Here is an 11,654-nt window from a genome sequence, read left to right as displayed (position 1 = left end):
AAAATACAGTGCTACTCTTTTTCCTTTTTGGGGAGGCAAATGTTGACTACTTAAGATGGCTTTCAGAATAGGACTGATCTCGTCAAAACTAGAAAACATCTGATATTCGATCCAATATAAAAGTTGCCTTATAGAGACTGAAAGTAGATTAGTGATTGCCTAAGGAAGGGATTGTAGGGGGGTTAGGAAATAATAATTAAGGGGTTCAGGGTTTGTTTCTTTTTGAAGTAATTAAAATGTTCTAAAATTGATTTTGGTGATGGATGTATAAATCTGTGATTATTCCAAAAGCTATTGAAGTGTACATTTTAATGTTCAAATTAGTTGGTATGCAAGTTATCTCTCCTTTTGATTTTTAATTTTTCTGTAACGTTTGTGGGTACATAGTAGGTTTATATATTTATTGGGTACAGGAGATTTTTTAATAGAGACATGCAATGTAAAATAAGTACATCAGGAGAATGAGTTATCCATCCCCTCAAGCATTTTTCCTTTGAGTAACAAACAATTCAATTATACTCTTTAAGTTATTTAAAAATGTATAATTAAGTTATTATTGCCTACGATCACCCTATAGTGCTGTCAAATAGTAGGTCTGATTTATTATTTCTAACTTTTTGTACCCATTAACCATCCCCACCTCCTCTCCAGCCCCCACTACCCTTCCCAACCTCCGGTAACCATACTTCCACTCTCTATGCCCATGAGTTCAATTGTGTTGCTCTTTAGATCCCACAAATAAGTGAGAACATGCAATGCTTGTTTTTCTGTGCCTGGCTTATTTCTCTTAACACAATGATCTCCAGTTTCATCCATGTTGTTGCAAATGAGTGGATCTCATTTTTATGGCTGAAGAATACTCAATTGTGTATATGTACCACATTTTCCTTATCCATTTATTTGTGGATGGACACTTAGGTTACTTCTAAATATCAGCTATTGTAAACAGTGCTGCAACAAATATGGTGGGGCAGATAGCTCTTTGATATACTGATTTTCCTTTATTTGGGGGTATATATCCAGCAGTAGGATTTCTGGATCAAATGGTAGTTCAATTTTTTGTTTTTTGAGAAATGTACAAACTGATGTCCATAGCACTTGTACTAATTTACCTGCCCACCATCCCATACTGCCAGGGAATGGGGGAGGCATGGCATCAGCAATTCTGGACTGTTTTTGCTGTTTTTTTCAGTAGCTTTTTCAGTGATATGAAGTTAAAACTGGGTACTATGATTGTTCACCTGATTTTTGGTTCTTATGGTGGGGTGTGTGGTTTTTTTTCTGTGTAGATAGTTGTTAACTTGGTGTCCTTGCAGGCATGATGATTGGTAGATCTTTCTATTCTGCCACTTTGCTCTGCTTTCCTTAATAAATTATATCTCAATAAAGCTGTTTTGAAACAAAAATTTGTTTTGAATTGAGTTTTAGTTGATGAGAACAGGTCTCAAACTGAGAAAAAACACTGTATTCTAAATAATAACCAAATTTCCAGCATAAGTTTTACATTAATTTTATGGTAGTTTGGTCAAGAACCTTCCTGTCTTGAGATTCTTTCTTCCATGGGGAAGAAATAAATAATTCACTACTGCCTAAATATCAACTTAACTCAACGCCTGAATGAGTGGAATTAATTACTTCTGATGAGGCTGAAAGAGCAACTGCCAAAGAGTCTCATGTAAACCATTGTTGGATGGTCTCCTTTTTTTCATGTGCCCCAATGTTCAATGACATTATGTAAAACAGAAAGAATAGGTTTAATTTTGATCCACAGAATCAGTATGGGTGTGTTATGCTAAAATTAGCTGATGGATGAGAGAGGATTTACTTAGCTCCTCTTTCCCTGTTCACATCTATATTTCCTTTCAATCTTTAACTTCTTATGTTTCACCAGTGCTTCTGGATGGTAGGTCTCACTTCTTTAACTCCTCCTGAGAGATATCTTCATTATTTTTATGTGGCAATAAGCACTGTGGAAATAACACAGGCCTTCGAATAAGAGCTGTGATTGACTTCTGACTCTCTAAGTTACTGTGCTACCTTGGGAGGCAAAAGGTAACTTCTCTAAACTTCAGGTTTTTTTCCTAAATGGGATATAATACTTATAGAGAAGGTATCACGTTTGCCTCATGCTCAGTAATAAATGATAGCTATTAGTATGTGTATCATTTGCTGAACATTAATCTGGAACATTTAGAGTTTCATAGCTTTAAACACAGCCTTATAAAGGTGGCTTATAGATCCCTATGCTCTGTGCCTATGTCAGGATGCTGCTATCACCTTCCATATCCTCACAGTCCAATGATGTATAAGTTAAGCCACCCAGTAGAATATTATGAGCTTATTTCTAGAAATGCTCAATGCTAGAAAGATGTAATTGTAAATATAAGTAACTCTGGTCATTTGTCCTTTATTAGAGAAGGGAGGGATGGGTATAGACTATGGTCAAGTAGCCAGCAAAACATGGAAAATACATAAGGTGCTGGGGAATTTTTAATACTTTTCAAATTTCAAATTTAAATGGCATGATCTGTCTCACAGTGTCTACAAGGTGGTGGATATTCAGGTGCAGATGTCTCATTCTACTCAATGAATCCCTAAGCTTCATGGATGTGGGACTTTAATTCTCAAGCTATGGTGTGTATCATGTTACCAGCACTTCAGTTATACCTATTTTTTTCTAACCTTCATAGTTTCTCGGTCATTTAATGTCAAAATGAGTCCTACCCTTTTGAGTCTGGACATATACTAGAAATTGTCAGTAAGTTCTGTGTTTTGCTTCGTTCAGCTACCAGATGAAAAACTGAGAGCTTTGGATATTGAGAGTAGAGGAAGGGCCAAAATAAGCCTTCATGGAGTCTATCATTCAGGTATATTCTTGAAAAAAAAAAAAAAAAAGAAATGAAACCGAGCTTTTTCTATTAGGAAGAGTAGCCTTCTCCTAGCATTATCTCCTGTAACCTATTATGTTAAAAAGAGTGTGCGTCATCTTCTCAGCCTCAAATTACATTAAAAAAATTTTCTTTTAAAGCCTCCAGCTTTTATAATCTCCAGGAAGGAAATTGTAAGCAGAAAATCAATATTGCTATACACAAAAAATAATAAAACAGGGAATTCAGAAGTATGTTTCATATGAACATGCAGTTTTATTTCCTGCTTTTAATTTTATGATTTGTTTATTATTCCATGAAGACATATGTAGTTTTTAATATTTTCATAGTATTTTTGCACACATTACAACTTATAAACTGCTTTGCAATTGTTTGAGACTTGGGCTTTCCAAACTCCATACAGGTTGAATAAAATAAAGGCAAATGGAAAGAATTTGGTTTGGTTCTCCCATGATCACTTCTTATTAGGCTGGTGCAAAAGTAATTGAGGTTTCTGCTATTTTAATACCTTCTATTATAATATTGTTTCTTTTATTATGAATCCTTAGTGTGGTCATTTTTTTTCCATCACAGCGACTCCTGAATTTTTATTATTAAGGGATAAAATAGATGTAAAGAAAGACTTGATTGCTGACAAAAGCAGAATCATTAGTGGCACACTTTCATCATCCAACACAGAACCGAATAACATGAAACAAAATACATCAGACAGTTTCTAACCAGAAGTCAGCATATCTGTCATTGCAGAGCTAGTGCTTTATATGAATCTGTGCTGAGTGACTTAGCAAAGCAGCTTATTGCTACACATTAGGTGTAAAGCCCAAATAAGAAGTTGTCACCTTTATAACTTTCTGATGTGAGACACTGTAATCAAAGATCATTGGGCATAAAGCATATAACTGAAGTCTAACTGTGATTTCTTAAAGTTGATATCTTGGTTAGATGAATTTGTTATCAGAATATTTTCATGAAGTAATTTCTCTGTTTTGTGATCCCACAGAGCATAACACCACATACAAAAAATGCAGTCTCCAGATTGAATGTGTATTCAAGAGAGGTAGCATAGTACTGTGATCAAAATCACTGGCTGTGGATTTTGAGTGCCTGAGTTTGAATCTTCTTGCTGTATGACTGGACCAGTGGCTTAACCCCTATCCTTCTTCATGCTTCAGTTTCTTCATAGGTAAAATGGCAGTGAGAAACATCTAGTTAATTAGTTCTTTTGTGAGGACGAAATATGGTAACATATGTAAAAAACAAGCAATTTGAACAGTGCCTGGCAGGTAATAAAAACACAGTAAAGTTTATATAATTGTTTTCACATTTCCATTTATGACCTAATTACCACACTTCAATACTGAATGTATGCTAAAGTTGCTATACTTTAGGAATTTTTGTTGTAAGAAAATTTAATTTAACAAAATTAACAATTGGAAGTGATTATATTTTATTAAATTCGATTTTATTTTGATAAAATAATCACTTCTGATTATTTAAAAATATTTTCCCAGAATTATTGAGGTATAACTGGCAAACAAAAATTACGTATATTTAAGGTGTACAACAATGTTTTATATGTATTCATTGTGAAATGATCACTACGATCAAACTAATTAACATAATCATCACCTCTTATGTTTACCTTTCTTTGGTGGTGAGAACGTTTTAGACCTACTTACTCTATTTTGTGTCTGTGTGTGTGTGTACACATTTAGTTTTATTGTAACAAAGCGACTTGTACACTTTTAATATTTTAAAACTGAGCATCATCTTTCCTTTCAAGGGAAACAGAAATAAAATTTTAAAATAAACAAGAATAAAATTACAATGGAGAATGTCAATTCCAAATAAGATTCTACAGGTTCTGCTGATTCTTCCATTGAGTGGCAGCGCTTAAGTCATCATTAGAAAATAATTTATTTTAAAAGTGTCGTCTTAAACTGCAAAGATGTCTGTCAAATATCACAATTAAACATGCCAGAGGAGAAGCCATGTTGTTAAAATGCCCACTTAACCCACCCAAACATCTCAAACTCGCCCTTTGCTGACCTTCTATAACCCCATTTTTTAGTTTTTTTTTTCTTTTTTTAAACAAGAGAAAGTAGCCAGGTACATGTTGCTAGATGCTAACTGTCCATATTCACTTAGAGACACAGTGTACTCTCTGATCCCAATATATAGAGAAAAGAGGAAAAAAGCTAGAATTCTATTTACTACTACACAGGAGCCTAGCACCTTCCAGCTTCCAGCAGAGTGAAGGGAGCACATTTTTCTTTTTTCCCACAGAGCTCAGTGGTGGTGATTCCATACAGTTTTTGTTCAGACAGGAAGGGATAAAAATGAATTTTGAACAAAAAGGGGTAGAGCCTCTATTCCCATTGTATTCTGCTCAAAGTATTTCCCCCCAAATAAGTTGATCACCATGGTATAGAGAAAAGAGACCTCAAGAGCAGAGCAACTGAGCACAAGAGGAAAAAAAAAATAAAGCCTACAACTTGCTCCTGGGGACTGGAGAAAATTTTTAAAAGGAAGGTTTTGATCCATCAGTTTTCTATTAGTCATCTTCTCCTTCATCCTCCTCTCCTTCCTCCCCTTCATCATCTTCATCTTGTTCACCTTCATCCTCATCCCCTTCTTCATCAATATCTTCTAATCCTTCCTCCTCTTTATCATCATCATCATCTTCTTCTTCTCCTTTTCCTTTTTCATCATCCATATTGGCAGCCAAGTAGTACTGTAATAGGTTTGGCCAAATATCATCTTTGATGACTTCTACTAATTCATCAGTACCTGCATCAGAACGGTCAGTAAACAAGGTAAAGAAGTTCTCTGGTTCCTCATGCTGCCTCTTCCTAGTGGTTTTATTCTATGTTTGACTTGAACATTTTGTCGGATCCTTTCCAGATTTCCATTTGATTTTGGCGGACTTTGAAGATGGATCACCACTCTCATTCAGATGAAATTCTTTAGAGAGAACTTATTTTCAAAGTAAGGATTTTCATCAAAATAAAAATCTATTCTATAACCTGATTTAATATCTCCAAATTCTGTCACTGGTCAAATAATACAGAGCCTCTTCGTTCTCCTCCCCAAGGAGTACAGACACCTGTGGACAGTTGGCCAATGTTGTAACCCAAAACTTTGGGATTTTGACGATCAATTCTGACTTCTTCTGCTGACAAGATAGCCGAATAGGAACACCTCCAGTCTGCAGCTTCTAGTGACATTGAGGCGGAAGGTGGGTGATTTCTGCACTTGCAACTGAAGTACCCGGTTCATCTCATTGGGATGGACAGTGGGTGAAGCCCAAGGAGGGTGAGCCGAAGCAGGGTGGGGTGTTACTTGACCCTGGAAGCACAAGGGGTTGGGGAATTTCCCTCCCCCAGGCAAGGAAAGTCATGAGGGGCTGTGCCATGAGCAACTGTGCACTCCGGCCCAGATTCTGTGCTTTTCCCATGGTCTTTGCAACTCGCAGACCAGGAGATTCCCTCAGGTGCCTACACCACCAGGATCCTCGGTTTCAAGCACAAAACTGGGCAGCCATTTGGGCAGACACTGAGCTAGCTAGCTGCAGGAGTTTTCTTTTTTCCCATACCCCAGTGGCACCTGGAAAGCCAGCAAGACAGAACCATTCACTCCCCTGGAAAGGGGGCTGAAGCCAGGGAGCCAAGTGGTCTGGCTCGGTGGGTCACACCCCCACAGAGCCCAGCAAGCTAAGATCCACTGGCTTGAAATTCTAGCTGCCAGCACAGCAGTCTGAGGTCGACCTGGGATGCTGGAGCTTGGTGGAGAGAGGGGCGTCTGCCATTGCTGAGGCTTGAGTAGGTAGTTTTACCCTCATGGTGGAAACAAAGCTGCCAGGAAGTTCAAACTGGGCAGAGCTCACCACACCTCAACAAGGCTGCTGCAGCCAGACTGCCTCTCTAGATTCCTCCTATCTGGGCAGGGCATCTCTGAAACAAAGGCAGCAGCCCCAGTCAAGGACTTATAGATAAAACCCCCATCTCCCTGGGACAGAGCACCTGGGGGAAGGGGCGGTTGTGGGCACAGCTTCAGCTGACTTAAATGTCCCTACTTACTCTCTTAGCAAATTTCAAGAATACAATTCACTGTTATAAACCATAGACACCATGTTGTACGTTAGAGGGAGCTCATTCTCCTCATACATGTAAATGGGATGACTCGTAAAACTTCAAACTAAACATAATCTTTCAGGGAAAAAATTTGCTGCTCTATTTTTTTTGTTGCTGCATAACAAGTTGCCCTAAAACTTAGTGGTTTAAAATGACAAACATTTCAGTTTCTGTTGGTCATGGATTTGATCCTAGTTTAGCCGGGTGAGAGTCTCTAACATGGCTGCAGTGTAGGAGGATTGCTTTCAAGCTCACTGAGGTGGAGTTTGACAGGCTTTTTTTTTTGTTACTTTTTTGGAGACAGAGTCTTGCTCTGTCGCCCAGGCTGGAGTGCAGTGGCCCAGGCTGGAGTGCAGTGGCGGGATCTCGGCTCACTGCAAGCTCTGCCTCCCAGGTTCACACCATTCTCCTGCCTCAGCCTCCCGAGTAGCTGGGACTACAGGTGCCTGCCACCACGCCTGGCTAATTTTTTTTTTTTTTTTTTAAAGTAGAGATGGGGTTTCACCGTGTTTGCCAGGATGGTCTTGATCTCCTGACCTTGTGATCCACCTGCCTCGGCCTCCCAAAGTGCTGGGATTACAGGTGTGAGCTGTGTCGCCCAGGCTGGAGTGCAGTGGCCAGGTCTCGGCTCACTGCAAGCTCTGCCTTCCAGGTTCATGTCATTCTGCCTCAGCCTCCCAAGTAGCTGGGACTACAGGCGCCTGCCACCACGCCGTGATAAATTTTGGTATTTTTAATACAGACGGGTTTTCACCCTGTTAGCCAGGATGATCTCCATCTCCTGACCTCGTGATCTGCCTGCCTCGGCCCCCCAAAGTGTTGAGATTACAGGCCTGAGCCACTGCGCCCGGTCGACAGTCTTTAAAAGAGTCACTTTCAAGCTAATTTGCATGGCTGTTGACTAGAGATATCAGTTTCTTGCCACTTGAACCACTCCACAGAGCTACTCCCAAGATGGCAGTAGGCTGCCCAAGAGAAATGGCTCCAAGAGAGAAAGCATGGGAGAGAATGAAACAAGGTGAGAGAGCCAAGCAAAATGAAAGCCTGAGTGTTTTGTTACCTAATCTAGGGAAGTAACTTTCTATCACTTTTCATCACTTTGGCTATGTTCTATTTATCAGAAGCAAGTCACTAGGTCCACTGCACACTCAAGGAGAAGGGATTATGTAAGGGTGTTAATTGCAGAAGGCAGAGATCTTTGAGGCCATTTTAGAGACTGCCTATCAATAACTGAGTGGAGAAAAGCAACAGGTACCTATACATCCATTTTGGCAAATACAAATAATTAGTTAAGGATCAGTTTTTAAAATGCTATAAGTTAGAAGTCTTTTCCTGTTTTTTCCACACTTAAAGTATAACTGTCATCACTATGCCTCCTTTCAAATCATCCTCATTTCAATCTTTGATATTACTTGCCCTGGATACCCACACTTTCCTCCTCTTGTATTAGCTTTCCACCTATGTTTACCACCAAAAATGTCCAGAAAAAAGAGAACCAATCAGTTAGACAGACCATATTAAATCATGAGTATAAATATTTCTATTTCCTCAGATGTGATGCATATGAACAGGAAATCAAGTCATTTTCTTCAAACTTGATTTAATTAAAAGTCAATGAAATCAGTATTAAGATTGAGGTTAATTTTTACCATTCCCGTGAGACTCTAAATTAGAAAAAGAGAAATCACATTCAGAAATGACTTTCTGAATTTCAGTGGGATAGGCTACAATATGCTTAAAATTCTTCTCCTAGGATGCTCTTTTTGTGCTTGCTTATATGCATTGAATTATTGTCAAATATGTCAGAAACATTGTTACTTACTCTCAGTTTTGCACACGAACAATGGTAAAGTTGGAAACTGGCAGAGTTTGAATAACAATATATATTTCTGTAAGTTTAGGATGTTATTTATGATTTTCTACTACCTTTCCACATGCCCCTGTGGCAAATATTTGTCACTCCATTATGAAAATGGGAAGACGTAATGGTCTTATAATATGCCATATCTTCTACATTTCTACTGAACTTTTCAAATAGAGCTTTTCAGTGGCATCTGGAAATGTCAAGAACATGCTAGGACCTGTTATATATGTGTTTAACCTGCCTGACATTATGTCTTAATCTAACTTTGTAGACAAAGAGTGAACTTAGGGGTTGCTTGATCATGACCTTTTATACCAAACCCACCAAAATAATTGATCACTGACTCCATAGCTGTTGATGCTGGCACTTGCAAAAATGGAATGCTGAGGCTAGTATTTTTTCAAAAAAAAATACTAAATGCCTATGTTTTTATTTTTCTTATTAAAAAACTTACAGATAGGCAACAAAGTGAAAGTAAGTATACCTCACATCCCAGTCCACCCTTTTTCCAGAAGTCTCCATGTTAGAATATGCATATACTTTCAGGATGGTCCAATGTATGTACAAGCACCTATATCTATCTATCCTTCTAACCAATTAAATCTCCACGTCTCATATTTGCCTAACTGGAATCATGGTGTGTATTTTGTGTTATAAATTGTTTTACTGGCTTGATAATAGTATCAACTTTTGATGACAGTATATGTATAGATAATGTTATAACCCACTTGAGTAGCTGCATAGTATTGCATTGTATAGGTGAACTATGATTAATTGAACCCTTCTGATACTAATGGACATTTATATTGTCATCGACCTTTCTCCACTAAAACAATGCTGCTAGAAATTAAATATATGTGTGTGAGTATACATATATATACATATATACACAAACAAATGCACATAATTTTGTATACTTAGAAAATTTCTTATGACAATTTTTTCTGACTCAAAGAATACACATCCTTTATAAATTTTGATAGAGATTACCAAATTATCCTCTAAAATGTTTACATTTATTTGTAAATGTGTGAATTTTTTGTGTAGAATTTTCACAATTATGTAAACTACTTAGTGAGTTTATATAAAGGAAGGACAGACATTTCTGAGAATTAAATATTAATGTATCTGAATAATCTTCAAAATAAATATCTATTGCTTTCTTCATTTGGAATTGTTCTGAATTTGGATTTAGAGCCCATTCTAAGTTATTTTATATGAGCTCTGACTCACCTTGATATCCAGTAGGTGAATTTTTTTCTATTAATTAATTTAAACTTTCAAGGAGTTATTATATTCAAATTATACCCTTAAACTGCATGGTTAGTGTTGAGGATCCCTTTCTTTATAGAGATTCATTGTTCTATTGGGAAAGCCCAACTTAGCTTAGAAAAAGTTAACCACATAAGATGAGATTGAATGGAGGCAGAGGTGTATAGTGGTTACTTGCATCAGCAATTTTACCTCTAGAGTCAGTTTGTTCAAATGCTTTCCCTTCTACTAATAGATCTGTAAACTTGTGCAAGCTAATAAACATGTCCAAGCCTCACTTTCCTCATCTTGTATAATGGTGGTGGTAATAATACCTACTGCATAAGGAATTTTAAAATATTTAGAAGAATTAACATATTCATAAAATTTAGCACAGTGTCTGATACACATCATTTATTATGTTTATTATAGGGCCTTTATTGAATGACAAAAAATTGAAATACTTGAGTTTTAATTATATTCTGATATGAATCTACTTTATTGATCCAACTTTGTAAATTCAGTGTTTTATGAACTTGACCACAGCTGACAGCTACATTGCTTACTATATTGGATATCTATGTTAGTTTGTTTTCACACCGCTGATAAAGACATACCTGAAACTGGGAACAAAAAGAGGTTTAGTTGGACTTACAATTCCGCATGGCTGAAAGGCCTCAGAATCATGGTAGAGGGCAAAAGACACTTCTTACATGGTGGCACTGAGAGAGAATGAGGAAGAAACAAAAGTGGAAACCCCCAATAAACCCATCAGATATCGTGAGACTTATTCACTATCATGAGAACAGCGCAGGAAAGACTGGCCCCCATAATTCTATTACCTCACCCTGAGTCCCTCCCACAACAGGTGGGAATACTGAGAGATACAATTCAAGTTGAGATTTGGGTGGGCACACAGCCAAACCATATCAATACTTCTCATAAATATATGTATATCTATATTCTGACTCTTGTCCTAGTGCCATATTCTGTCGTCTTTGTTTCAAGGTCTATTTCACATTTTCAGAAAATAGCTATTCAAAAAATATAGACAATTTTTTTTTTTGCTGATCAGTTTTGTCATGACTTTACTGAGTTACAAATGTGGTAGTAAATTTTTAATAATTGGCTGTCTGTAAAAATGCATGTATGAATACATGTACATAATTTATTGTTTATATTACTAACATAAAGGTTGTATAGCACATAATTTATAAGCAATAATTAAATATTCTAGTCTCTCTATCATAAATTCCATATAACTAATGGTACAGAATGTTTTAATGGTTTTTGGCAAACTCATATATTTGTGACTAACCTGTGGTTGTAACTGACAAATGAGTGTAGGTATGACATGAATGTTGATTGATATTTTTGTTTTCCTCAATAAGATAAAAACAAAAATAATAAAAACTGTGTCAGAAATTAATGTGTTCATCAATGATGTGAATGAATTTTGATGAATCACATACTAGCTTTTGGATACTAGGAAAGTATTTTTCTGATTTTTTGTGCTAT

The 11,654-nt window shown here is 36.9% G+C and overlaps 1 pseudogene; it reads right to left on the bottom strand.

Annotated features, from left to right (window-relative positions):
- Positions 1–5,436: 5,436 nt before the first annotated feature.
- Positions 5,437–9,407, bottom strand: LOC117077680 (annotated as a pseudogene).
- Between the last annotated feature and the right edge of the window lie 2,247 nt (positions 9,408–11,654).

This window comes from Trachypithecus francoisi, unplaced genomic scaffold (assembly GCF_009764315.1).
Source record: "Trachypithecus francoisi isolate TF-2019V2 unplaced genomic scaffold, Tfra_2.0 Lachesis_group6, whole genome shotgun sequence".
NCBI lineage: Eukaryota > Metazoa > Chordata > Mammalia > Primates > Cercopithecidae > Trachypithecus > Trachypithecus francoisi.
This window is presented reverse-complemented; position numbering and strand designations above follow the sequence as displayed.